This window comes from Microcebus murinus, chromosome 16 (genome assembly GCF_040939455.1).
Source record: "Microcebus murinus isolate Inina chromosome 16, M.murinus_Inina_mat1.0, whole genome shotgun sequence".
NCBI classification, from domain to species: domain Eukaryota; kingdom Metazoa; phylum Chordata; class Mammalia; order Primates; family Cheirogaleidae; genus Microcebus; species Microcebus murinus.
In genome coordinates, this window is record NC_134119.1 from 56,110,962 (window position 1) to 56,138,068 (window position 27,107).

A 27,107-nucleotide genomic window follows, 5' to 3' on the forward strand; every position below is an offset into this window, starting at 1 on the left:
GAGTAGTTGGGACTACAGGCATGCACCACCACGCCCGGCTGTGTTTTTCTATATATATTAGTTGGCCAATTAATTTCTCTCTATTTTTAGTAGAGACGGGGTCTCGCTCTTGCTCAGGCTGGTTTCGAACTCCTGACCTGGAGCAATCCGCCCGCCTCGGCCTCCCAGAGAGCTAGGATTACAGGCGTGAGCCACCGCGCCCGGCCCCCCCTGTGTTCTTATTCATATACCTCTCATGTTGTTCCAGCGTATTGTGGGGGTACCAATGTTAAGGTCGGGTGCCTTGCCCTCTCCAAGCCTCCCCCCTCGGGTCAGAGCTTCAAGTGCGCCCATCCCCCAGTCGGTGCGCACCCACCCCATGCCTAATGGATGTGTATGCCCCTCCCCTCCCCCCACCCGCCCGACACCCACCCGATGAAGGTGATTCCTCTCTGTCCACTTAGGCGTCCATCCGTTCGTACCAATTTGCTGGTGAGCGCGCTCACGTGGTGCTCGTGTGTCCATTCTTGGGATACTTGGCCTACTGGAACGGGTTCCAGCTCTGGCCAGGAGAACACGAGAGGCGCCCTCTCACCGCTGCTCCTCACAGCCGAATGGCACTCCGTGGTGTCCACGTGCCACATTTTATTGATGCACTCCTGGATGGATGGGCACTCGGGTCGCTTCCACGTCTTTGGGATTGTGAATTGTGCCCTAACTGTAACCCTAACCCTTACCCAGCCCGTCTCCTCTGCCCCTGCCTGACGCACTCCTCCCCGGCCAGGCCCGTCACTGTCCTGGGCCCCCGCCTGACCGGCTCCTCCCCGCCCGGCCTGTCACCGTCCTCTGCCCCTGTCTGACACGCTCCTTCCCGCCCGGCCTCTCACCGTCCTCGGCCCCTGCCTGACCGGCTCCTCCGTCACCTGGGCCTTCCAAGGGCTTGGTGTGGATGCTGCTTCCAGGAAGCCCTCCAGAAACCCGGCAGCAGGGTGGCCGCAGCAGTCTCCAGCAGCCGTCCCTAAGTCGCGTGAGTGCGGGGGACGTGCCCCCGCTGTGCCGCGGGGGCCCAGCCTGGTGTCTTCCCTGAGGCCCTGCAGCTGCCGGCTGGGCTGCCGCTCCCCGCAAGGGGAGAGCCGCGGAGGTGGGGACCGCCTCCTGATGGGGACGTACACGCAGCTCTCCACGTCGGATTCCGGGGCTCTCTGTCCTGCCCGAAGGCCCAGCTGGCCTGCGGGTCCTTAGAGTGGCAAAAACCTCCGAAAACTGAGACTGAGGGTCCGGTGGGTGTCTGCACTTTTGTGCTGGGCACCCCAGGGAGGCCCGGGGGCTGGCTGGACAACGTGGTCTGCTGGGCGGGGGGGGGGGGTGTTGGAGGAGCAACTGATGCCCTTTGCACTTTGGGTAGCAAGAGTCTGAGGTGTCTCTGAGCCCTGTGCCCTGTGGGGGCGGGGCGGGGGGGAGGAGGAGGAGGAGGAGGAGGAGGTGGGAAGGGCGGGGCCTGCAGTCCTGTTCCCGGGGTGGCACGGCAAGTGGCTTCTTCCACAGGCTGCTTGGCCTGGGCTCCCTGCACCTGGGCCTTTGGAGGACCGGCCCTGTGCTTGCCAACACTTCCTGCAGGGACCCAGAGCTGGGAGGTGGCATCTCTCAGCCCTGGGTCGGGCAGAGCCCCAGCGGGCCATGCCCACAACCTCTCTCAGCACCGGTCCCCCAGAAGGCTCCTTTGGGACCAGGATTCTCTTGCGGTGACTCTTTAAGGTCTGGCCCCTGGATGGAGGGGCACCAGGAGTAGAGGAGCAGGAAGGGGAAGGGGGTGGCCATGCGAGGGGACACTTTGAGGCCAAGTCCCAGCTTCAGCCTGATCCTCCTGGGAACCCCGCTCTGAGACAAGGAGCCGGGCTTCGCATTCCCACAGCAGCCAGTCGTGGGCTGAGGACACCTGGGGCGTTGGGAACTCCCTGGCTTCTCCTTGGTTTAACATCTAGAGCTGCTTGTGAATCGCGCCGCCACACACACCCGAGCGCAGGTGTCTTCCGCACAGACTGCGGGCCTCGCTCTTCTGAATGCCGCTAGCTCGCCACCCACCCACGGGTGAACCTGGTCAGGGTGCTTTCTCTCAGGGGCAGACTCTTTTCCGGGCGGGCTACCGGTGTCTCTGTTTGCTCGTTTCTTTCTTCCATTTCGGGACAGTCTTCCTTGCTGGGTGTGGAAATCTCCTATGCCTTCCCTCGCCTATTCTGTCAGCTTTAAAATTCTCTTTCAGTTGCCACCCTCACAGATGGATTAGGAAACTCTTTCCGGTGCACTCATTAGTGAAATGACCTCCAGGAAGCTGGAATCCAATATCTAATGGCCGATTTTTAGCGAGTCCACACGCCAGGGTGGTCGGGGTCCAATGCAGCCCCGGCCAGGCCCAGGCCCCTTGGACTGGGCCACAGGAGGACACGGAGGAGGGTCCCGGCCCCCACGAAGCGGTGCCGGCAGTTCTCCACGGGCTTGGGCGTTTTCCAGAGGTAGGAGATGGAGGGGACTGATTTCTTCAGCGCCCCCCAAACCACGCCACCCCACCCCACCCATGGGACACATCCCCAGAGAGAGACGCCCCATACACTGGCTGTGCCCCAGCCCTGGCCCGGGGGAATAGGCGGCAGCCCACCCACAGGGCGAGGGGGGGGGCGCAGCTGAAAGGGGTTGTGGGGGAGGGCGGCCCCTGGCTGGGGTCAAAGGGCGAGCGTCCCGCGCGTGCGCAGTCAGCGGCAGCGACGCGCTGGGGGTGGGCAGCGGGTAGGTGAAGGAGGCCGGGCGAGGAGACGAGGGGGGCTGGGAGGGCTCCACCTTGGCGAGTCCAGCCGTGGAGGCGCATCTTGTGTGAGTGTGAGTGAGTGTGAGTGTGTGTGTGTGTGTATAGAGAGACAGCCCCCCCACCCCGCCCCGCCCCGCCCCGCCCCGCCCATCACCCCCGTCCCTGGGAGCCAGCGGGACCCGGCCGGCGAACTCAACCAGCCCGGCCCGGCCCGGCGCGGGGCCTGGGGCGGGAGGCGGCGGCGGGGAAGCCCAGAGAGGCTCGGCTTCTCGAGCGGGGCAGGGGCGCCCTCCGCCGCCGTCTAGGGCCACACCACCCTGAACGCCCCCGATCTCGTCTGGTCTCGGAAGCTAAGCAGGGTCGGGCCTGGTTAGTACTTGGATGGGAGACCGCCTGGGAATACCGGGTGCCACAGGCTGCTGCTTTTTTTTTTTTTTTTTTTTTTTTTTGCCTCTTGTTCTGTCCCCTTTCTGGGAGCGCGGCGGCGGCCCGGGGTGGGGGTCACCCCCACCCTCAGCGCGCGCGCGGTGCCTGGCGCCCCAGCCCGCACCGTGGGGCCTCCTCTTGTCCCAAGCCGCGACACCGCCGCCACGCGGCAGCATGCGTGGCATCTGGACTGTCAGGTCTCAGACCAAAGGTCTGCTCTGTGGGAACCGACACGCTGGAGGAAACCTTGAGAGTCTGAGAGGGGAGGGAGTTCCAGAAGAAGGCCAGGATGTCATTTTGAGGGAGTATGTGACCAGAACTCGTCCCGTTGCTTTTGGGGTTCTATGGGCTACACGCAGGAATCTTTGGTGGTGGCACCTGATGTTGGGGGATCCGGAGTCACACCCAGACCTGCTCCACAGGCCTCCTTTTACTTTTCTCTTCGGATTCATTATTTTTAAAAAGTGTCTCTTACCTCTAGGATTGCATTTTCTTTTCTCTCTCTTTTCAAGCAGATGATGGGAGTACAAGTATTCAGGTGACATGTGTTGCCCGTGCCGCCCTCCCCCCTGTGTTCTTTTTTTTTTTTTTTTTTTTGAGACAGAGTCTCGTTTTGCTGCCCAGGCTAGAGTGAGTGCCATGGCGTCAGCCTAGCTCACAGCAACCTCAATCTCCGGGCTCAAGCAATCCTGCTGCCTCAGCCTCCCGAGTAGTTGGGACTACAGGCATGCACCACCACGCCCGGCTGTGTTTTTCTATATATATTAGTTGGCCAATTAATTTCTCTCTATTTTTAGTAGAGACGGGGTCTCGCTCTTGCTCAGGCTGGTTTCGAACTCCTGACCTGGAGCAATCCGCCCGCCTCGGCCTCCCAGAGAGCTAGGATTACAGGCGTGAGCCACCGCGCCCGGCCCCCCCTGTGTTCTTATTCATATACCTCTCATGTTGTTCCAGCGTATTGTGGGGGTACCAATGTTAAGGTCGGGTGCCTTGCCCTCTCCAAGCCTCCCCCCTCGGGTCAGAGCTTCAAGTGCGCCCATCCCCCAGTCGGTGCGCACCCACCCCATGCCTAATGGATGTGTATGCCCCTCCCCTCCCCCCACCCGCCCGACACCCACCCGATGAAGGTGATTCCTCTCTGTCCACTTAGGCGTCCATCCGTTCGTACCAATTTGCTGGTGAGCGCGCTCACGTGGTGCTCGTGTGTCCATTCTTGGGATACTTGGCCTACTGGAACGGGTTCCAGCTCTGGCCAGGAGAACACGAGAGGCGCCCTCTCACCGCTGCTCCTCACAGCCGAATGGCACTCCGTGGTGTCCACGTGCCACATTTTATTGATGCACTCCTGGATGGATGGGCACTCGGGTCGCTTCCACGTCTTTGGGATTGTGAATTGTGCCCTAACTGTAACCCTAACCCTTACCCAGCCCGTCTCCTCTGCCCCTGCCTGACGCACTCCTCCCCGGCCAGGCCCGTCACTGTCCTGGGCCCCCGCCTGACCGGCTCCTCCCCGCCCGGCCTGTCACCGTCCTCTGCCCCTGTCTGACACGCTCCTTCCCGCCCGGCCTCTCACCGTCCTCGGCCCCTGCCTGACCGGCTCCTCCGTCGCCTGGGCCTTCCAAGGGCTTGGTGTGGATGCTGCTTCCAGGAAGCCCTCCAGAAACCCGGCAGCAGGGTGGCCGCAGCAGTCTCCAGCAGCCGTCCCTAAGTCGCGTGAGTGCGGGGGACGTGCCCCCGCTGTGCCGCGGGGGCCCAGCCTGGTGTCTTCCCTGAGGCCCTGCGGCTGCCGGCTGGGCTGCCGCTCCCCGCAAGGGGAGAGCCGCGGAGGTGGGGACCGCCTCCTGATGGGGACGTACACGCAGCTCTCCACGTCGGATTCCGGGGCTCTCTGTCCTGCCCGAAGGCCCAGCTGGCCTGCGGGTCCTTAGAGTGGCAAAAACCTCCGAAAACTGAGACTGAGGGTCCGGTGGGTGTCTGCACTTTTGTGCTGGGCACCCCAGGGAGGCCCGGGGGCTGGCTGGACAACGTGGTCTGCTGGGCGGGGGGGGGGGTGTTGGAGGAGCAACTGATGCCCTTTGCACTTTGGGTAGCAAGAGTCTGAGGTGTCTCTGAGCCCTGTGCCCTGTGGGGGCGGGGCGGGGGGGAGGAGGAGGAGGAGGAGGAGGAGGTGGGAAGGGCGGGGCCTGCAGTCCTGTTCCCGGGGTGGCACGGCAAGTGGCTTCTTCCACAGGCTGCTTGGCCTGGGCTCCCTGCACCTGGGCCTTTGGAGGACCGGCCCTGTGCTTGCCAACACTTCCTGCAGGGACCCAGAGCTGGGAGGTGGCATCTCTCAGCCCTGGGTCGGGCAGAGCCCCAGCGGGCCATGCCCACAACCTCTCTCAGCACCGGTCCCCCAGAAGGCTCCTTTGGGACCAGGATTCTCTTGCGGTGACTCTTTAAGGTCTGGCCCCTGGATGGAGGGGCACCAGGAGTAGAGGAGCAGGAAGGGGAAGGGGGTGGCCATGCGAGGGGACACTTTGAGGCCAAGTCCCAGCTTCAGCCTGATCCTCCTGGGAACCCCGCTCTGAGACAAGGAGCCGGGCTTCGCATTCCCACAGCAGCCAGTCGTGGGCTGAGGACACCTGGGGCGTTGGGAACTCCCTGGCTTCTCCTTGGTTTAACATCTAGAGCTGCTTGTGAATCGCGCCGCCACACACACCCGAGCGCAGGTGTCTTCCGCACAGACTGCGGGCCTCGCTCTTCTGAATGCCGCTAGCTCGCCACCCACCCACGGGTGAACCTGGTCAGGGTGCTTTCTCTCAGGGGCAGACTCTTTTCCGGGCGGGCTACCGGTGTCTCTGTTTGCTCGTTTCTTTCTTCCATTTCGGGAAAGTCTTCCTTGCTGGCTGTGGAAATCTCCTATGCCTTCCCTCGCCTATTCTGTCAGCTTTAAAATTCTCTTTCAGTTGCCACCCTCACAGATGGATTAGGAAACTCTTTCCGGTGCACTCATTAGTGAAATGACCTCCAGGAAGCTGGAATCCAATATCTAATGGCCGATTTTTAGCGAGTCCACACGCCAGGGTGGTCGGGGTCCAATGCAGCCCCGGCCAGGCCCAGGCCCCTTGGACTGGGCCACAGGAGGACACTGAGGAGGGTCCCGGCCCCCACGAAGCGGTGCCGGCAGTTCTCCACGGGCTTGGGCGTTTTCCAGAGGTAGGAGATGGAGGGGACTGATTTCTTCAGCGCCCCCCAAACCACGCCACCCCACCAAACCCATGGGACACATCCCCAGAGAGAGACGCCCCATACACTGGCTGTGCCCCAGCCCTGGCCCGGGGGAATAGGCGGCAGCCCACACACAGGGCGAGGGGGGGGGCGCAGCTGAAAGGGGTTGTGGGGGAGGGCGGCCCCTGGCTGGGGTCAAAGGGCGAGCGTCCCGCGCGTGCGCAGTCAGCGGCAGCGACGCGCTGGGGGTGGGCAGCGGGTAGGTGAAGGAGGCCGGGCGAGGAGACGAGGGGGGCTGGGAGGGCTCCACCTTGGCGAGTCCAGCCGTGGAGGCGCATCTTGTGTGAGTGTGAGTGAGTGTGAGTGTGTGTGTGTGTGTGTAGAGAGAGACAGCCCCCCACCCCGCCCCGCCCCGCCCCGCCCCGCCCATCACCCCGGACCCTGGGAGCCCGCGGGACCAGGCCGGCCCGGCCCGGCCCGGCGCGGGGCCTGGGGCGGGAGGCGGCGGCAGGGAAGCCCAGAGAGGCTCGGCTTCTCGAGCGGGGCAGGGGCGCCCTCCGCCGCCGTCTAGGGCCACACCACCCTGAACGCCCCCGATCTCGTCTGGTCTCGGAAGCTAAGCAGGGTCGGGCCTGGTTAGTACTTGGATGGGAGACCGCCTGGGAATACCGGGTGCCACAGGCTGCTGCTTTTTTTTTTTTTTTTTTTTTTTTTTTGCCTCTTGTTCTGTCCCCTTTCTGGGAGCGCGGCGGCGGCCCGGGGTGGGGGTCACCCCCACCCTCAGCGCGCGCGCGGTGCCTGGCGCCCCAGCCCGCACCGTGGGGCCTCCTCTTGTCCCAAGCCGCGACACCGCCGCCACGCGGCAGCATGCGTGGCATCTGGACTGTCAGGTCTCAGACCAAAGGTCTGCTCTGTGGGAACCGACACGCTGGAGGAAACCTTGAGAGTCTGAGAGGGGAGGGAGTTCCAGAAGAAGGCCAGGATGTCATTTTGAGGGAGTATGTGACCAGAACTCGTCCCGTTGCTTTTGGGGTTCTATGGGCTACACGCAGGAATCTTTGGTGGTGGCACCTGATGTTGGGGGATCCGGAGTCACACCCAGACCTGCTCCACAGGCCTCCTTTTACTTTTCTCTTCGGATTCATTATTTTTAAAAAGTGTCTCTTACCTCTAGGATTGCATTTTCTTTTCTCTCTCTTTTCAAGCAGATGATGGGAGTACAAGTATTCAGGTGACATGTGTTGCCCGTGCCGCCCTCCCCCCTGTGTTCTTTTTTTTTTTTTTTTTTTGAGACAGAGTCTCGTTTTGCTGCCCAGGCTAGAGTGAGTGCCATGGCGTCAGCCTAGCTCACAGCAACCTCAATCTCCGGGCTCAAGCAATCCTGCTGCCTCAGCCTCCCGAGTAGTTGGGACTACAGGCATGCACCACCACGCCCGGCTGTGTTTTTCTATATATATTAGTTGGCCAATTAATTTCTCTCTATTTTTAGTAGAGACGGGGTCTCGCTCTTGCTCAGGCTGGTTTCGAACTCCTGACCTGGAGCAATCCGCCCGCCTCGGCCTCCCAGAGAGCTAGGATTACAGGCGTGAGCCACCGCGCCCGGCCCCCCCTGTGTTCTTATTCATATACCTCTCATGTTGTTCCAGCGTATTGTGGGGGTACCAATGTTAAGGTCGGGTGCCTTGCCCTCTCCAAGCCTCCCCCCTCGGGTCAGAGCTTCAAGTGCGCCCATCCCCCAGTCGGTGCGCACCCACCCCATGCCTAATGGATGTGTATGCCCCTCCCCTCCCCCCACCCGCCCGACACCCACCCGATGAAGGTGATTCCTCTCTGTCCACTTAGGCGTCCATCCGTTCGTACCAATTTGCTGGTGAGCGCGCTCACGTGGTGCTCGTGTGTCCATTCTTGGGATACTTGGCCTACTGGAACGGGTTCCAGCTCTGGCCAGGAGAACACGAGAGGCGCCCTCTCACCGCTGCTCCTCACAGCCGAATGGCACTCCGTGGTGTCCACGTGCCACATTTTATTGATGCACTCCTGGATGGATGGGCACTCGGGTCGCTTCCACGTCTTTGGGATTGTGAATTGTGCCCTAACTGTAACCCTAACCCTTACCCAGCCCGTCTCCTCTGCCCCTGCCTGACGCACTCCTCCCCGGCCAGGCCCGTCACTGTCCTGGGCCCCCGCCTGACCGGCTCCTCCCCGCCCGGCCTGTCACCGTCCTCTGCCCCTGTCTGACACGCTCCTTCCCGCCCGGCCTCTCACCGTCCTCGGCCCCTGCCTGACCGGCTCCTCCGTCGCCTGGGCCTTCCAAGGGCTTGGTGTGGATGCTGCTTCCAGGAAGCCCTCCAGAAACCCGGCAGCAGGGTGGCCGCAGCAGTCTCCAGCAGCCGTCCCTAAGTCGCGTGAGTGCGGGGGACGTGCCCCCGCTGTGCCGCGGGGGCCCAGCCTGGTGTCTTCCCTGAGGCCCTGCGGCTGCCGGCTGGGCTGCCGCTCCCCGCAAGGGGAGAGCCGCGGAGGTGGGGACCGCCTCCTGATGGGGACGTACACGCAGCTCTCCACGTCGGATTCCGGGGCTCTCTGTCCTGCCCGAAGGCCCAGCTGGCCTGCGGGTCCTTAGAGTGGCAAAAACCTCCGAAAACTGAGACTGAGGGTCCGGTGGGTGTCTGCACTTTTGTGCTGGGCACCCCAGGGAGGCCCGGGGGCTGGCTGGACAACGTGGTCTGCTGGGCGGGGGGGGGGTGTTGGAGGAGCAACTGATGCCCTTTGCACTTTGGGTAGCAAGAGTCTGAGGTGTCTCTGAGCCCTGTGCCCTGTGGGGGCGGGGCGGGGGGGAGGAGGAGGAGGAGGAGGAGGAGGTGGGAAGGGCGGGGCCTGCAGTCCTGTTCCCGGGGTGGCACGGCAAGTGGCTTCTTCCACAGGCTGCTTGGCCTGGGCTCCCTGCACCTGGGCCTTTGGAGGACCGGCCCTGTGCTTGCCAACACTTCCTGCAGGGACCCAGAGCTGGGAGGTGGCATCTCTCAGCCCTGGGTCGGGCAGAGCCCCAGCGGGCCATGCCCACAACCTCTCTCAGCACCGGTCCCCCAGAAGGCTCCTTTGGGACCAGGATTCTCTTGCGGTGACTCTTTAAGGTCTGGCCCCTGGATGGAGGGGCACCAGGAGTAGAGGAGCAGGAAGGGGAAGGGGGTGGCCATGCGAGGGGACACTTTGAGGCCAAGTCCCAGCTTCAGCCTGATCCTCCTGGGAACCCCGCTCTGAGACAAGGAGCCGGGCTTCGCATTCCCACAGCAGCCAGTCGTGGGCTGAGGACACCTGGGGCGTTGGGAACTCCCTGGCTTCTCCTTGGTTTAACATCTAGAGCTGCTTGTGAATCGCGCCGCCACACACACCCGAGCGCAGGTGTCTTCCGCACAGACTGCGGGCCTCGCTCTTCTGAATGCCGCTAGCTCGCCACCCACCCACGGGTGAACCTGGTCAGGGTGCTTTCTCTCAGGGGCAGACTCTTTTCCGGGCGGGCTACCGGTGTCTCTGTTTGCTCGTTTCTTTCTTCCATTTCGGGAAAGTCTTCCTTGCTGGCTGTGGAAATCTCCTATGCCTTCCCTCGCCTATTCTGTCAGCTTTAAAATTCTCTTTCAGTTGCCACCCTCACAGATGGATTAGGAAACTCTTTCCGGTGCACTCATTAGTGAAATGACCTCCAGGAAGCTGGAATCCAATATCTAATGGCCGATTTTTAGCGAGTCCACACGCCAGGGTGGTCGGGGTCCAATGCAGCCCCGGCCAGGCCCAGGCCCCTTGGACTGGGCCACAGGAGGACACTGAGGAGGGTCCCGGCCCCCACGAAGCGGTGCCGGCAGTTCTCCACGGGCTTGGGCGTTTTCCAGAGGTAGGAGATGGAGGGGACTGATTTCTTCAGCGCCCCCCAAACCACGCCACCCCACCAAACCCATGGGACACATCCCCAGAGAGAGACGCCCCATACACTGGCTGTGCCCCAGCCCTGGCCCGGGGGAATAGGCGGCAGCCCACACACAGGGCGAGGGGGGGGGCGCAGCTGAAAGGGGTTGTGGGGGAGGGCGGCCCCTGGCTGGGGTCAAAGGGCGAGCGTCCCGCGCGTGCGCAGTCAGCGGCAGCGACGCGCTGGGGGTGGGCAGCGGGTAGGTGAAGGAGGCCGGGCGAGGAGACGAGGGGGGCTGGGAGGGCTCCACCTTGGCGAGTCCAGCCGTGGAGGCGCATCTTGTGTGAGTGTGAGTGAGTGTGAGTGTGTGTGTGTGTGTGTAGAGAGAGACAGCCCCCCACCCCGCCCCGCCCCGCCCCGCCCCGCCCATCACCCCGGACCCTGGGAGCCCGCGGGACCAGGCCGGCCCGGCCCGGCCCGGCGCGGGGCCTGGGGCGGGAGGCGGCGGCGGGGAAGCCCAGAGAGGCTCGGCTTCTCGAGCGGGGCAGGGGCGCCCTCCGCCGCCGTCTAGGGCCACACCACCCTGAACGCCCCCGATCTCGTCTGGTCTCGGAAGCTAAGCAGGGTCGGGCCTGGTTAGTACTTGGATGGGAGACCGCCTGGGAATACCGGGTGCCACAGGCTGCTGCTTTTTTTTTTTTTTTTTTTTTTTTTTTTTGCCTCTTGTTCTGTCCCCTTTCTGGGAGCGCGGCGGCGGCCCGGGGTGGGGGTCACCCCCACCCTCAGCGCGCGCGCGGTGCCTGGCGCCCCAGCCCGCACCGTGGGGCCTCCTCTTGTCCCAAGCCGCGACACCGCCGCCACGCGGCAGCATGCGTGGCATCTGGACTGTCAGGTCTCAGACCAAAGGTCTGCTCTGTGGGAACCGACACGCTGGAGGAAACCTTGAGAGTCTGAGAGGGGAGGGAGTTCCAGAAGAAGGCCAGGATGTCATTTTGAGGGAGTATGTGACCAGAACTCGTCCCGTTGCTTTTGGGGTTCTATGGGCTACACGCAGGAATCTTTGGTGGTGGCACCTGATGTTGGGGGATCCGGAGTCACACCCAGACCTGCTCCACAGGCCTCCTTTTACTTTTCTCTTCGGATTCATTATTTTTAAAAAGTGTCTCTTACCTCTAGGATTGCATTTTCTTTTCTCTCTCTTTTCAAGCAGATGATGGGAGTACAAGTATTCAGGTGACATGTGTTGCCCGTGCCGCCCTCCCCCCTGTGTTCTTTTTTTTTTTTTTTTTTTTGAGACAGAGTCTCGTTTTGCTGCCCAGGCTAGAGTGAGTGCCATGGCGTCAGCCTAGCTCACAGCAACCTCAATCTCCGGGCTCAAGCAATCCTGCTGCCTCAGCCTCCCGAGTAGTTGGGACTACAGGCATGCACCACCACGCCCGGCTGTGTTTTTCTATATATATTAGTTGGCCAATTAATTTCTCTCTATTTTTAGTAGAGACGGGGTCTCGCTCTTGCTCAGGCTGGTTTCGAACTCCTGACCTGGAGCAATCCGCCCGCCTCGGCCTCCCAGAGAGCTAGGATTACAGGCGTGAGCCACCGCGCCCGGCCCCCCCTGTGTTCTTATTCATATACCTCTCATGTTGTTCCAGCGTATTGTGGGGGTACCAATGTTAAGGTCGGGTGCCTTGCCCTCTCCAAGCCTCCCCCCTCGGGTCAGAGCTTCAAGTGCGCCCATCCCCCAGTCGGTGCGCACCCACCCCATGCCTAATGGATGTGTATGCCCCTCCCCTCCCCCCACCCGCCCGACACCCACCCGATGAAGGTGATTCCTCTCTGTCCACTTAGGCGTCCATCCGTTCGTACCAATTTGCTGGTGAGCGCGCTCACGTGGTGCTCGTGTGTCCATTCTTGGGATACTTGGCCTACTGGAACGGGTTCCAGCTCTGGCCAGGAGAACACGAGAGGCGCCCTCTCACCGCTGCTCCTCACAGCCGAATGGCACTCCGTGGTGTCCACGTGCCACATTTTATTGATGCACTCCTGGATGGATGGGCACTCGGGTCGCTTCCACGTCTTTGGGATTGTGAATTGTGCCCTAACTGTAACCCTAACCCTTACCCAGCCCGTCTCCTCTGCCCCTGCCTGACGCACTCCTCCCCGGCCAGGCCCGTCACTGTCCTGGGCCCCCGCCTGACCGGCTCCTCCCCGCCCGGCCTGTCACCGTCCTCTGCCCCTGTCTGACACGCACCTTCCCGCCCGGCCTCTCACCGTCCTCGGCCCCTGCCTGACCGGCTCCTCCGTCGCCTGGGCCTTCCAAGGGCTTGGTGTGGATGCTGCTTCCAGGAAGCCCTCCAGAAACCCGGCAGCAGGGTGGCCGCAGCAGTCTCCAGCAGCCGTCCCTAAGTCGCGTGAGTGCGGGGGACGTGCCCCCGCTGTGCCGCGGGGGCCCAGCCTGGTGTCTTCCCTGAGGCCCTGCGGCTGCCGGCTGGGCTGCCGCTCCCCGCAAGGGGAGAGCCGCGGAGGTGGGGACCGCCTCCTGATGGGGACGTACACGCAGCTCTCCACGTCGGATTCCGGGGCTCTCTGTCCTGCCCGAAGGCCCAGCTGGCCTGCGGGTCCTTAGAGTGGCAAAAACCTCCGAAAACTGAGACTGAGGGTCCGGTGGGTGTCTGCACTTTTGTGCTGGGCACCCCAGGGAGGCCCGGGGGCTGGCTGGACAACGTGGTCTGCTGGGCGGGGGGGGGGGTGTTGGAGGAGCAACTGATGCCCTTTGCACTTTGGGTAGCAAGAGTCTGAGGTGTCTCTGAGCCCTGTGCCCTGTGGGGGCGGGGCGGGGGGGAGGAGGAGGAGGAGGAGGAGGAGGTGGGAAGGGCCGGGGCCTGCAGTCCTGTTCCCGGGGGTGGCACGGCAAGTGGCTTCTTCCACAGGCTGCTTGGCCTGGGCTCCCTGCACCTGGGCCTTTGGAGGACCGGCCCTGTGCTTGCCAACACTTCCTGCAGGGACCCAGAGCTGGGAGGTGGCATCTCTCAGCCCTGCGTCGGGCAGAGCCCCAGCGGGCCATGCCCACAACCTCTCTCAGCACCGGTCCCCCAGAAGGCTCCTTTGGGACCAGGATTCTCTTGCGGTGACTCTTTAAGGTCTGGCCCCTGGATGGAGGGGCACCAGGAGTAGAGGAGCAGGAAGGGGAAGGGGGTGGCCATGCGAGGGGACACTTTGAGGCCAAGTCCCAGCTTCAGCCTGATCCTCCTGGGAACCCCGCTCTGAGACAAGGAGCCGGGCTTCGCATTCCCACAGCAGCCAGTCGTGGGCTGAGGACACCTGGGGCGTTGGGAACTCCCTGGCTTCTCCTTGGTTTAACGTCTAGAGCTGCTTGGGAATCGCGCCGCCACACACACCCGAGCGCAGGTGTCTTCCGCACAGACTGCGGGCCTCGCTCTTCTGAATGCCGCTAGCTCGCCACCCACCCACGGGTGAACCTGGTCAGGGTGCTTTCTCTCAGGGGCAGACTCTTTTCCGGGCGGGCTACCGGTGTCTCTGTTTGCTCGTTTCTTTCTTCCATTTCGGGAAAGTCTTCCTTGCTGGCTGTGGAAATCTCCTATGCCTTCCCTCGCCTATTCTGTCAGCTTTAAAATTCTCTTTCAGTTGCCACCCTCACAGATGGATTAGGAAACTCTTTCCGGTGCACTCATTAGTGAAATGACCTCCAGGAAGCTGGAATCCAATATCTAATGGCCGATTTTTAGCGAGTCCACACGCCAGGGTGGTCGGGGTCCAATGCAGCCCCGGCCAGGCCCAGGCCCCTTGGACTGGGCCACAGGAGGACACGGAGGAGGGTCCCGGCCCCCACGAAGCGGTGCCGGCAGTTCTCCACGGGCTTGGGCGTTTTCCAGAGGTAGGAGATGGAGGGGACTGATTTCTTCAGCGCCCCCCAAACCACGCCACCCCACCCCACCCATGGGACACATCCCCAGAGAGAGACGCCCCATACACTGGCTGTGCCCCAGCCCTGGCCCGGGGGAATAGGCGGCAGCCCACCCACAGGGCCAGGGGGGGGCGCAGCTGAAAGGGGTTGTGGGGGAGGGCGGCCCCTGGCTGGGGTCAAAGGGCGAGCGTCCCGCGCGTGCGCAGTCAGCGGCAGCGACGCGCTGGGGGTGGGCAGCGGGTAGGTGAAGGAGGCCGGGCGAGGAGACGAGGGGGGCTGGGAGGGCTCCACCTTGGCGAGTCCAGCCGTGGAGGCGCATCTTGTGTGAGTGTGAGTGAGTGTGAGTGTGTGTGTGTGTGTATAGAGAGACAGCCCCCCACCCCGCCCCGCCCCGCCCATCACCCCCGACCCTGGGAGCCCGCGGGACCCGGCCGGCCCGGCCCGGCCCGGCGCGGGGCCTGGGGCGGGAGGCGGCGGCGGGGAAGCCCAGAGAGGCTCGGCTTCTCGAGCGGGGCAGGGGCGCCCTCCGCCGCCGTCTAGGGCCACACCACCCTGAACGCCCCCGATCTCGTCTGGTCTCGGAAGCTAAGCAGGGTCGGGCCTGGTTAGTACTTGGATGGGAGACCGCCTGGGAATACCGGGTGCCACAGGCTGCTGCTTTTTTTTTTTTTTTTTTTTTTTTTTGCCTCTTGTTCTGTCCCCTTTCTGGGAGCGCGGCGGCGGCCCGGGGTGGGGGTCACCCCCACCCTCAGCGCGCGCGCGGTGCCTGGCGCCCCAGCCCGCACCGTGGGGCCTCCTCTTGTCCCAAGCCGCGACACCGCCGCCACGCGGCAGCATGCGTGGCATCTGGACTGTCAGGTCTCAGACCAAAGGTCTGCTCTGTGGGAACCGACACGCTGGAGGAAACCTTGAGAGTCTGAGAGGGGAGGGAGTTCCAGAAGAAGGCCAGGATGTCATTTTGAGGGAGTATGTGACCAGAACTCGTCCCGTTGCTTTTGGGGTTCTATGGGCTACACGCAGGAATCTTTGGTGGTGGCACCTGATGTTGGGGGATCCGGAGTCACACCCAGACCTGCTCCACAGGCCTCCTTTTACTTTTCTCTTCGGATTCATTATTTTTAAAAAGTGTCTCTTACCTCTAGGATTGCATTTTCTTTTCTCTCTCTTTTCAAGCAGATGATGGGAGTACAAGTATTCAGGTGACATGTGTTGCCCGTGCCGCCCTCCCCCCTGTGTTCTTTTTTTTTTTTTTTTTTTTGAGACAGAGTCTCGTTTTGCTGCCCAGGCTAGAGTGAGTGCCATGGCGTCAGCCTAGCTCACAGCAACCTCAATCTCCGGGCTCAAGCAATCCTGCTGCCTCAGCCTCCCGAGTAGTTGGGACTACAGGCATGCACCACCACGCCCGGCTGTGTTTTTCTATATATATTAGTTGGCCAATTAATTTCTCTCTATTTTTAGTAGAGACGGGGTCTCGCTCTTGCTCAGGCTGGTTTCGAACTCCTGACCTGGAGCAATCCGCCCGCCTCGGCCTCCCAGAGAGCTAGGATTACAGGCGTGAGCCACCGCGCCCGGCCCCCCCTGTGTTCTTATTCATATACCTCTCATGTTGTTCCAGCGTATTGTGGGGGTACCAATGTTAAGGTCGGGTGCCTTGCCCTCTCCAAGCCTCCCCCCTCGGGTCAGAGCTTCAAGTGCGCCCATCCCCCAGTCGGTGCGCACCCACCCCATGCCTAATGGATGTGTATGCCCCTCCCCTCCCCCCACCCGCCCGACACCCACCCGATGAAGGTGATTCCTCTCTGTCCACTTAGGCGTCCATCCGTTCGTACCAATTTGCTGGTGAGCGCGCTCACGTGGTGCTCGTGTGTCCATTCTTGGGATACTTGGCCTACTGGAACGGGTTCCAGCTCTGGCCAGGAGAACACGAGAGGCGCCCTCTCACCGCTGCTCCTCACAGCCGAATGGCACTCCGTGGTGTCCACGTGCCACATTTTATTGATGCACTCCTGGATGGATGGGCACTCGGGTCGCTTCCACGTCTTTGGGATTGTGAATTGTGCCCTAACTGTAACCCTAACCCTTACCCAGCCCGTCTCCTCTGCCCCTGCCTGACGCACTCCTCCCCGGCCAGGCCCGTCACTGTCCTGGGCCCCCGCCTGACCGGCTCCTCCCCGCCCGGCCTGTCACCGTCCTCTGCCCCTGTCTGACACGCTCCTTCCCGCCCGGCCTCTCACCGTCCTCGGCCCCTGCCTGACCGGCTCCTCCGTCGCCTGGGCCTTCCAAGGGCTTGGTGTGGATGCTGCTTCCAGGAAGCCCTCCAGAAACCCGGCAGCAGGGTGGCCGCAGCAGTCTCCAGCAGCCGTCCCTAAGTCGCGTGAGTGCGGGGGACGTGCCCCCGCTGTGCCGCGGGGGCCCAGCCTGGTGTCTTCCCTGAGGCCCTGCGGCTGCCGGCTGGGCTGCCGCTCCCCGCAAGGGGAGAGCCGCGGAGGTGGGGACCGCCTCCTGATGGGGACGTACACGCAGCTCTCCACGTCGGATTCCGGGGCTCTCTGTCCTGCCCGAAGGCCCAGCTGGCCTGCGGGTCCTTAGAGTGGCAAAAACCTCCGAAAACTGAGACTGAGGGTCCGGTGGGTGTCTGCACTTTTGTGCTGGGCACCCCAGGGAGGCCCGGGGGCTGGCTGGACAACGTGGTCTGCTGGGCGGGGGGGGGGGTGTTGGAGGAGCAACTGATGCCCTTTGCACTTTGGGTAGCAAGAGTCTGAGGTGTCTCTGAGCCCTGTGCCCTGTGGGGGCGGGGCGGGGGGGAGGAGGAGGAGGAGGAGGAGGAGGTGGGAAGGGCGGGGCCTGCAGTCCTGTTCCCGGGGTGGCACGGCAAGTGGCTTCTTCCACAGGCTGCTTGGCCTGGGCTCCCTGCACCTGGGCCTTTGGAGGACCGGCCCTGTGCTTGCCAACACTTCCTGCAGGGACCCAGAGCTGGGAGGTGGCATCTCTCAGCCCTGGGTCGGGCAGAGCCCCAGCGGGCCATGCCCACAACCTCTCTCAGCACCGGTCCCCCAGAAGGCTCCTTTGGGACCAGGATTCTCTTGCGGTGACTCTTTAAGGTCTGGCCCCTGGATGGAGGGGCACCAGGAGTAGAGGAGCAGGAAGGGGAAGGGGGTGGCCATGCGAGGGGACACTTTGAGGCCAAGTCCCAGCTTCAGCCTGATCCTCCTGGGAACCCCGCTCTGAGACAAGGAGCCGGGCTTCGCATTCCCACAGCAGCCAGTCGTGGGCTGAGGACACCTGGGGCGTTGGGAACTCCCTGGCTTCTCCTTGGTTTAACATCTAGAGCTGCTTGTGAATCGCGCCGCCACACACACCCGAGCGCAGGTGTCTTCCGCACAGACTGCGGGCCTCGCTCTTCTGAATGCCGCTAGCTCGCCACCCACCCACGGGTGAACCTGGTCAGGGTGCTTTCTCTCAGGGGCAGACTCTTTTCCGGGCGGGCTACCGGTGTCTCTGTTTGCTCGTTTCTTTCTTCCATTTCGGGAAAGTCTTCCTTGCTGGCTGTGGAAATCTCCTATGCCTTCCCTCGCCTATTCTGTCAGCTTTAAAATTCTCTTTCAGTTGCCACCCTCACAGATGGATTAGGAAACTCTTTCCGGTGCACTCATTAGTGAAATGACCTCCAGGAAGCTGGAATCCAATATCTAATGGCCGATTTTTAGCGAGTCCACACGCCAGGGTGGTCGGGGTCCAATGCAGCCCCGGCCAGGCCCAGGCCCCTTGGACTGGGCCACAGGAGGACACTGAGGAGGGTCCCGGCCCCCACGAAGCGGTGCCGGCAGTTCTCCACGGGCTTGGGCGTTTTCCAGAGGTAGGAGATGGAGGGGACTGATTTCTTCAGCGCCCCCCAAACCACGCCACCCCACCCCACCCATGGGACACATCCCCAGAGAGAGACGCCCCATACACTGGCTGTGCCCCAGCCCTGGCCCGGGGGAATAGGCGGCAGCCCACACACAGGGCGAGGGGGGGGGCGCAGCTGAAAGGGGTTGTGGGGGAGGGCGGCCCCTGGCTGGGGTCAAAGGGCGAGCGTCCCGCGCGTGCGCAGTCAGCGGCAGCGACGCGCTGGGGGTGGGCAGCGGGTAGGTGAAGGAGGCCGGGCGAGGAGACGAGGGGGGCTGGGAGGGCTCCACCTTGGCGAGTCCAGCCGTGGAGGCGCATCTTGTGTGAGTGTGAGTGTGAGTGTGTGTGTGTGTGTGTAGAGAGAGACAGCCCCCCACCCCGCCCCGCCCCGCCCCGCCCCGCCCATCACCCCGGACCCTGGGAGCCCGCGGGACCAGGCCGGCCCGGCCCGGCCCGGCGTGGGGCCTGGGGCGGGAGGCGGCGGCGGGGAAGCCCAGAGAGGCTCGGCTTCTCGAGCGGGGCAGGGGCGCCCTCCGCCGCCGTCTAGGGCCACACCACCCTGAACGCCCCCGATCTCGTCTGGTCTCGGAAGCTAAGCAGGGTCGGGCCTGGTTAGTACTTGGATGGGAGACCGCCTGGGAATACCGGGTGCCACAGGCTGCTGCTTTTTTTTTTTTTTTTTTTTTTTTTTTGCCTCTTGTTCTGTCCCCTTTCTGGGAGCGCGGCGGCGGCCCGGGGTGGGGGTCACCCCCACCCTCAGCGCGCGCGCGGTGCCTGGCGCCCCAGCCCGCACCGTGGGGCCTCCTCTTGTCCCAAGCCGCGACACCGCCGCCACGCGGCAGCATGCGTGGCATCTGGACTGTCAGGTCTCAGACCAAAGGTCTGCTCTGTGGGAACCGACACGCTGGAGGAAACCTTGAGAGTCTGAGAGGGGAGGGAGTTCCAGAAGAAGGCCAGGATGTCATTTTGAGGGAGTATGTGACCAGAACTCGTCCCGTTGCTTTTGGGGTTCTATGGGCTACACGCAGGAATCTTTGGTGGTGGCACCTGATGTTGGGGGATCCGGAGTCACACCCAGACCTGCTCCACAGGCCTCCTTTTACTTTTCTCTTCGGATTCATTATTTTTAAAAAGTGTCTCTTACCTCTAGGATTGCATTTTCTTTTCTCTCTCTTTTCAAGCAGATGATGGGAGTACAAGTATTCAGGTGACATGTGTTGCCCGTGCCGCCCTCCCCCCTGTGTTCTTTTTTTTTTTTTTTTTTTTTGAGACAGAGTCTCGTTTTGCTGCCCAGGCTAGAGTGAGTGCCATGGCGTCAGCCTAGCTCACAGCAACCTCAATCTCCGGGCTCAAGCAATCCTGCTGCCTCAGCCTCCCGAGTAGTTGGGACTACAGGCATGCACCACCACGCCCGGCTGTGTTTTTCTATATATATTAGTTGGCCAATTAATTTCTCTCTATTTTTAGTAGAGACGGGGTCTCGCTCTTGCTCAGGCTGGTTTCGAACTCCTGACCTGGAGCAATCCGCCCGCCTCGGCCTCCCAGAGAGCTAGGATTACAGGCGTGAGCCACCGCGCCCGGCCCCCCCTGTGTTCTTATTCATATACCTCTCATGTTGTTCCAGCGTATTGTGGGGGTACCAATGTTAAGGTCGGGTGCCTTGCCCTCTCCAAGCCTCCCCCCTCGGGTCAGAGCTTCAAGTGCGCCCATCCCCCAGTCGGTGCGCACCCACCCCATGCCTAATGGATGTGTATGCCCCTCCCCTCCCCCCACCCGCCCGACACCCACCCGATGAAGGTGATTCCTCTCTGTCCACTTAGGCGTCCATCCGTTCGTACCAATTTGCTGGTGAGCGCGCTCACGTGGTGCTCGTGTGTCCATTCTTGGGATACTTGGCCTACTGGAACGGGTTCCAGCTCTGGCCAGGAGAACACGAGAGGCGCCCTCTCACCGCTGCTCCTCACAGCCGAATGGCACTCCGTGGTGTCCACGTGCCACATTTTATTGATGCACTCCTGGATGGATGGGCACTCGGGTCGCTTCCACGTCTTTGGGATTGTGAATTGTGCCCTAACTGTAACCCTAACCCTTACCCAGCCCGTCTCCTCTGCCCCTGCCTGACGCACTCCTCCCCGGCCAGGCCCGTCACTGTCCTGGGCCCCCGCCTGACCGGCTCCTCCCCGCCCGGCCTGTCACCGTCCTCTGCCCCTGTCTGACACGCTCCTTCCCGCCCGGCCTCTCACCGTCCTCGGCCCCTGCCTGACCGGCTCCTCCGTCGCCTGGGCCTTCCAAGGGCTTGGTGTGGATGCTGCTTCCAGGAAGCCCTCCAGAAACCCGGCAGCAGGGTGGCCGCAGCAGTCTCCAGCAGCCGTCCCTAAGTCGCGTGAGTGCGGGGGACGTGCCCCCGCTGTGCCGCGGGGGCCCAGCCTGGTGTCTTCCCTGAGGCCCTGCGGCTGCCGGCTGGGCTGCCGCTCCCCGCAAGGGGAGAGCCGCGGAGGTGGGGACCGCCTCCTGATGGGGACGTACACGCAGCTCTCCACGTCGGATTCCGGGGCTCTCTGTCCTGCCCGAAGGCCCAGCTGGCCTGCGGGTCCTTAGAGTGGCAAAAACCTCCGAAAACTGAGACTGAGGGTCCGGTGGGTGTCTGCACTTTTGTGCTGGGCACCCCAGGGAGGCCCGGGGGCTGGCTGGACAACGTGGTCTGCTGGGCGGGGGGGGGGGTGTTGGAGGAGCAACTGATGCCCTTTGCACTTTGGGTAGCAAGAGTCTGAGGTGTCTCTGAGCCCTGTGCCCTGTGGGGGCGGGGCGGGGGGGAGGAGGAGGAGGAGGAGGAGGAGGTGGGAAGGGCCGGGGCCTGCAGTCCTGTTCCCGGGGGTGGCACGGCAAGTGGCTTCTTCCACAGGCTGCTTGGCCTGGGCTCCCTGCACCTGGGCCTTTGGAGGACCGGCCCTGTGCTTGCCAACACTTCCTGCAGGGACCCAGAGCTGGGAGGTGGCATCTCTCAGCCCTGCGTCGGGCAGAGCCCCAGCGGGCCATGCCCACAACCTCTCTCAGCACCGGTCCCCCAGAAGGCTCCTTTGGGACCAGGATTCTCTTGCGGTGACTCTTTAAGGTCTGGCCCCTGGATGGAGGGGCACCAGGAGTAGAGGAGCAGGAAGGGGAAGGGGGTGGCCATGCGAGGGGACACTTTGAGGCCAAGTCCCAGCTTCAGCCTGATCCTCCTGGGAACCCCGCTCTGAGACAAGGAGCCGGGCTTCGCATTCCCACAGCAGCCAGTCGTGGGCTGAGGACACCTGGGGCGTTGGGAACTCCCTGGCTTCTCCTTGGTTTAACGTCTAGAGCTGCTTGGGAATCGCGCCGCCACACACACCCGAGCGCAGGTGTCTTCCGCACAGACTGCGGGCCTCGCTCTTCTGAATGCCGCTAGCTCGCCACCCACCCACGGGTGAACCTGGTCAGGGTGCTTTCTCTCAGGGGCAGACTCTTTTCCGGGCGGGCTACCGGTGTCTCTGTTTGCTCGTTTCTTTCTTCCATTTCGGGAAAGTCTTCCTTGCTGGCTGTGGAAATCTCCTATGCCTTCCCTCGCCTATTCTGTCAGCTTTAAAATTCTCTTTCAGTTGCCACCCTCACAGATGGATTAGGAAACTCTTTCCGGTGCACTCATTAGTGAAATGACCTCCAGGAAGCTGGAATCCAATATCTAATGGCCGATTTTTAGCGAGTCCACACGCCAGGGTGGTCGGGGTCCAATGCAGCCCCGGCCAGGCCCAGGCCCCTTGGACTGGGCCACAGGAGGACACGGAGGAGGGTCCCGGCCCCCACGAAGCGGTGCCGGCAGTTCTCCACGGGCTTGGGCGTTTTCCAGAGGTAGGAGATGGAGGGGACTGATTTCTTCAGCGCCCCCCAAACCACGCCACCCCACCCCACCCATGGGACACATCCCCAGAGAGAGACGCCCCATACACTGGCTGTGCCCCAGCCCTGGCCCGGGGGAATAGGCGGCAGCCCACCCACAGGGCCAGGGGGGGGCGCAGCTGAAAGGGGTTGTGGGGGAGGGCGGCCCCTGGCTGGGGTCAAAGGGCGAGCGTCCCGCGCGTGCGCAGTCAGCGGCAGCGACGCGCTGGGGGTGGGCAGCGGGTAGGTGAAGGAGGCCGGGCGAGGAGACGAGGGGGGCTGGGAGGGCTCCACCTTGGCGAGTCCAGCCGTGGAGGCGCATCTTGTGTGAGTGTGAGTGAGTGTGAGTGTGTGTGTGTGTGTATAGAGAGACAGCCCCCCACCCCGCCCCGCCCCGCCCATCACCCCCGACCCTGGGAGCCCGCGGGACCCGGCCGGCCCGGCCCGGCCCGGCGCGGGGCCTGGGGCGGGAGGCGGCGGCGGGGAAGCCCAGAGAGGCTCGGCTTCTCGAGCGGGGCAGGGGCGCCCTCCGCCGCCGTCTAGGGCCACACCACCCTGAACGCCCCCGATCTCGTCTGGTCTCGGAAGCTAAGCAGGGTCGGGCCTGGTTAGTACTTGGATGGGAGACCGCCTGGGAATACCGGGTGCCACAGGCTGCTGCTTTTTTTTTTTTTTTTTTTTTTTTTTGCCTCTTGTTCTGTCCCCTTTCTGGGAGCGCGGCGGCGGCCCGGGGTGGGGGTCACCCCCACCCTCAGCGCGCGCGCGGTGCCTGGCGCCCCAGCCCGCACCGTGGGGCCTCCTCTTGTCCCAAGCCGCGACACCGCCGCCACGCGGCAGCATGCGTGGCATCTGGACTGTCAGGTCTCAGACCAAAGGTCTGCTCTGTGGGAACCGACACGCTGGAGGAAACCTTGAGAGTCTGAGAGGGGAGGGAGTTCCAGAAGAAGGCCAGGATGTCATTTTGAGGGAGTATGTGACCAGAACTCGTCCCGTTGCTTTTGGGGTTCTATGGGCTACACGCAGGAATCTTTGGTGGTGGCACCTGATGTTGGGGGATCCGGAGTCACACCCAGACCTGCTCCACAGGCCTCCTTTTACTTTTCTCTTCGGATTCATTATTTTTAAAAAGTGTCTCTTACCTCTAGGATTGCATTTTCTTTTCTCTCTCTTTTCAAGCAGATGATGGGAGTACAAGTATTCAGGTGACATGTGTTGCCCGTGCCGCCCTCCCCCCTGTGTTCTTTTTTTTTTTTTTTTTTTTGAGACAGAGTCTCGTTTTGCTGCCCAGGCTAGAGTGAGTGCCATGGCGTCAGCCTAGCTCACAGCAACCTCAATCTCCGGGCTCAAGCAATCCTGCTGCCTCAGCCTCCCGAGTAGTTGGGACTACAGGCATGCACCACCACGCCCGGCTGTGTTTTTCTATATATATTAGTTGGCCAATTAATTTCTCTCTATTTTTAGTAGAGACGGGGTCTCGCTCTTGCTCAGGCTGGTTTCGAACTCCTGACCTGGAGCAATCCGCCCGCCTCGGCCTCCCAGAGAGCTAGGATTACAGGCGTGAGCCACCGCGCCCGGCCCCCCCTGTGTTCTTATTCATATACCTCTCATGTTGTTCCAGCGTATTGTGGGGGTACCAATGTTAAGGTCGGGTGCCTTGCCCTCTCCAAGCCTCCCCCCTCGGGTCAGAGCTTCAAGTGCGCCCATCCCCCAGTCGGTGCGCACCCACCCCATGCCTAATGGATGTGTATGCCCCTCCCCTCCCCCCACCCGCCCGACACCCACCCGATGAAGGTGATTCCTCTCTGTCCACTTAGGCGTCCATCCGTTCGTACCAATTTGCTGGTGAGCGCGCTCACGTGGTGCTCGTGTGTCCATTCTTGGGATACTTGGCCTACTGGAACGGGTTCCAGCTCTGGCCAGGAGAACACGAGAGGCGCCCTCTCACCGCTGCTCCTCACAGCCGAATGGCACTCCGTGGTGTCCACGTGCCACATTTTATTGATGCACTCCTGGATGGATGGGCACTCGGGTCGCTTCCACGTCTTTGGGATTGTGAATTGTGCCCTAACTGTAACCCTAACCCTTACCCAGCCCGTCTCCTCTGCCCCTGCCTGACGCACTCCTCCCCGGCCAGGCCCGTCACTGTCCTGGGCCCCCGCCTGACCGGCTCCTCCCCGCCCGGCCTGTCACCGTCCTCTGCCCCTGTCTGACACGCTCCTTCCCGCCCGGCCTCTCACCGTCCTCGGCCCCTGCCTGACCGGCTCCTCCGTCGCCTGGGCCTTCCAAGGGCTTGGTGTGGATGCTGCTTCCAGGAAGCCCTCCAGAAACCCGGCAGCAGGGTGGCCGCAGCAGTCTCCAGCAGCCGTCCCTAAGTCGCGTGAGTGCGGGGGACGTGCCCCCGCTGTGCCGCGGGGGCCCAGCCTGGTGTCTTCCCTGAGGCCCTGCGGCTGCCGGCTGGGCTGCCGCTCCCCGCAAGGGGAGAGCCGCGGAGGTGGGGACCGCCTCCTGATGGGGACGTACACGCAGCTCTCCACGTCGGATTCCGGGGCTCTCTGTCCTGCCCGAAGGCCCAGCTGGCCTGCGGGTCCTTAGAGTGGCAAAAACCTCCGAAAACTGAGACTGAGGGTCCGGTGGGTGTCTGCACTTTTGTGCTGGGCACCCCAGGGAGGCCCGGGGGCTGGCTGGACAACGTGGTCTGCTGGGCGGGGGGGGGGGTGTTGGAGGAGCAACTGATGCCCTTTGCACTTTGGGTAGCAAGAGTCTGAGGTGTCTCTGAGCCCTGTGCCCTGTGGGGGCGGGGCGGGGGGGAGGAGGAGGAGGAGGAGGAGGAGGTGGGAAGGGCGGGGCCTGCAGTCCTGTTCCCGGGGTGGCACGGCAAGTGGCTTCTTCCACAGGCTGCTTGGCCTGGGCTCCCTGCACCTGGGCCTTTGGAGGACCGGCCCTGTGCTTGCCAACACTTCCTGCAGGGACCCAGAGCTGGGAGGTGGCATCTCTCAGCCCTGGGTCGGGCAGAGCCCCAGCGGGCCATGCCCACAACCTCTCTCAGCACCGGTCCCCCAGAAGGCTCCTTTGGGACCAGGATTCTCTTGCGGTGACTCTTTAAGGTCTGGCCCCTGGATGGAGGGGCACCAGGAGTAGAGGAGCAGGAAGGGGAAGGGGGTGGCCATGCGAGGGGACACTTTGAGGCCAAGTCCCAGCTTCAGCCTGATCCTCCTGGGAACCCCGCTCTGAGACAAGGAGCCGGGCTTCGCATTCCCACAGCAGCCAGTCGTGGGCTGAGGACACCTGGGGCGTTGGGAACTCCCTGGCTTCTCCTTGGTTTAACATCTAGAGCTGCTTGTGAATCGCGCCGCCACACACACCCGAGCGCAGGTGTCTTCCGCACAGACTGCGGGCCTCGCTCTTCTGAATGCCGCTAGCTCGCCACCCACCCACGGGTGAACCTGGTCAGGGTGCTTTCTCTCAGGGGCAGACTCTTTTCCGGGCGGGCTACCGGTGTCTCTGTTTGCTCGTTTCTTTCTTCCATTTCGGGAAAGTCTTCCTTGCTGGCTGTGGAAATCTCCTATGCCTTCCCTCGCCTATTCTGTCAGCTTTAAAATTCTCTTTCAGTTGCCACCCTCACAGATGGATTAGGAAACTCTTTCCGGTGCACTCATTAGTGAAATGACCTCCAGGAAGCTGGAATCCAATATCTAATGGCCGATTTTTAGCGAGTCCACACGCCAGGGTGGTCGGGGTCCAATGCAGCCCCGGCCAGGCCCAGGCCCCTTGGACTGGGCCACAGGAGGACACTGAGGAGGGTCCCGGCCCCCACGAAGCGGTGCCGGCAGTTCTCCACGGGCTTGGGCGTTTTCCAGAGGTAGGAGATGGAGGGGACTGATTTCTTCAGCGCCCCCCAAACCACGCCACCCCACCAAACCCATGGGACACATCCCCAGAGAGAGACGCCCCATACACTGGCTGTGCCCCAGCCCTGGCCCGGGGGAATAGGCGGCAGCCCACACACAGGGCGAGGGGGGGGGCGCAGCTGAAAGGGGTTGTGGGGGAGGGCGGCCCCTGGCTGGGGTCAAAGGGCGAGCGTCCCGCGCGTGCGCAGTCAGCGGCAGCGACGCGCTGGGGGTGGGCAGCGGGTAGGTGAAGGAGGCCGGGCGAGGAGACGAGGGGGGCTGGGAGGGCTCCACCTTGGCGAGTCCAGCCGTGGAGGCGCATCTTGTGTGAGTGTGAGTGAGTGTGAGTGTGTGTGTGTGTGTGTAGAGAGAGACAGCCCCCCACCCCGCCCCGCCCCGCCCCGCCCCGCCCATCACCCCGGACCCTGGGAGCCCGCGGGACCAGGCCGGCCCGGCCCGGCCCGGCGTGGGGCCTGGGGCGGGAGGCGGCGGCGGGGAAGCCCAGAGAGGCTCGGCTTCTCGAGCGGGGCAGGGGCGCCCTCCGCCGCCATCTAGGGCCACACCACCCTGAACGCCCCCGATCTCGTCTGGTCTCGGAAGCTAAGCAGGGTCGGGCCTGGTTAGTACTTGGATGGGAGACCGCCTGGGAATACCGGGTGCCACAGGCTGCTGCTTTTTTTTTTTTTTTTTTTTTTTTTTGCCTCTTGTTCTGTCCCCTTTCTGGGAGCGCGGCGGCGGCCCGGGGTGGGGGTCACCCCCACCCTCAGCGCGCGCGCGGTGCCTGGCGCCCCAGCCCGCACCGTGGGGCCTCCTCTTGTCCCAAGCCGCGACACCGCCGCCACGCGGCAGCATGCGTGGCATCTGGACTGTCAGGTCTCAGACCAAAGGTCTGCTCTGTGGGAACCGACACGCTGGAGGAAACCTTGAGAGTCTGAGAGGGGAGGGAGTTCCAGAAGAAGGCCAGGATGTCATTTTGAGGGAGTATGTGACCAGAACTCGTCCCGTTGCTTTTGGGGTTCTATGGGCTACACGCAGGAATCTTTGGTGGTGGCACCTGATGTTGGGGGATCCGGAGTCACACCCAGACCTGCTCCACAGGCCTCCTTTTACTTTTCTCTTCGGATTCATTATTTTTAAAAAGTGTCTCTTACCTCTAGGATTGCATTTTCTTTTCTCTCTCTTTTCAAGCAGATGATGGGAGTACAA

At 62.9% G+C, this 27,107-nt stretch overlaps 6 non-coding genes and 1 pseudogene across 6 annotated transcripts; all 7 read left to right on the forward strand.

Moving 5' to 3' along the window:
- Window positions 1-3,078: 3,078 nt before the first annotated feature.
- On the forward strand, window positions 3,079-3,197 carry LOC142861555 (5S ribosomal RNA). Its single transcript, XR_012912779.1, has one exon. It is a non-coding gene; the product is annotated as a 5S ribosomal RNA (ribosomal RNA).
- A 3,780-nt stretch (window positions 3,198-6,977) lies between these two features.
- LOC142861556 (5S ribosomal RNA) lies at window positions 6,978-7,096 on the forward strand. The gene has a single exon (XR_012912780.1). It is a non-coding gene; the product is annotated as a 5S ribosomal RNA (ribosomal RNA).
- A 3,779-nt stretch (window positions 7,097-10,875) lies between these two features.
- LOC142861557 (5S ribosomal RNA) lies at window positions 10,876-10,994 on the forward strand. The gene has a single exon (XR_012912781.1). It is a non-coding gene; the product is annotated as a 5S ribosomal RNA (ribosomal RNA).
- A 3,772-nt stretch (window positions 10,995-14,766) lies between these two features.
- LOC142861558 (5S ribosomal RNA) lies at window positions 14,767-14,885 on the forward strand. Its single transcript, XR_012912782.1, has one exon. It is a non-coding gene; the product is annotated as a 5S ribosomal RNA (ribosomal RNA).
- A 3,776-nt stretch (window positions 14,886-18,661) lies between these two features.
- LOC142861202 (5S ribosomal RNA) lies at window positions 18,662-18,780 on the forward strand. Its single transcript, XR_012912569.1, has one exon. It is a non-coding gene; the product is annotated as a 5S ribosomal RNA (ribosomal RNA).
- Window positions 18,781-22,551: 3,771 nt separating this feature from the next.
- On the forward strand, window positions 22,552-22,670 carry LOC142861203 (5S ribosomal RNA). The gene has a single exon (XR_012912570.1). It is a non-coding gene; the product is annotated as a 5S ribosomal RNA (ribosomal RNA).
- Window positions 22,671-26,450: 3,780 nt separating this feature from the next.
- Window positions 26,451-26,569, forward strand: LOC142861260 (uncharacterized; annotated as a pseudogene).
- The last annotated feature ends 538 nt before the right edge of the window (window positions 26,570-27,107 follow it).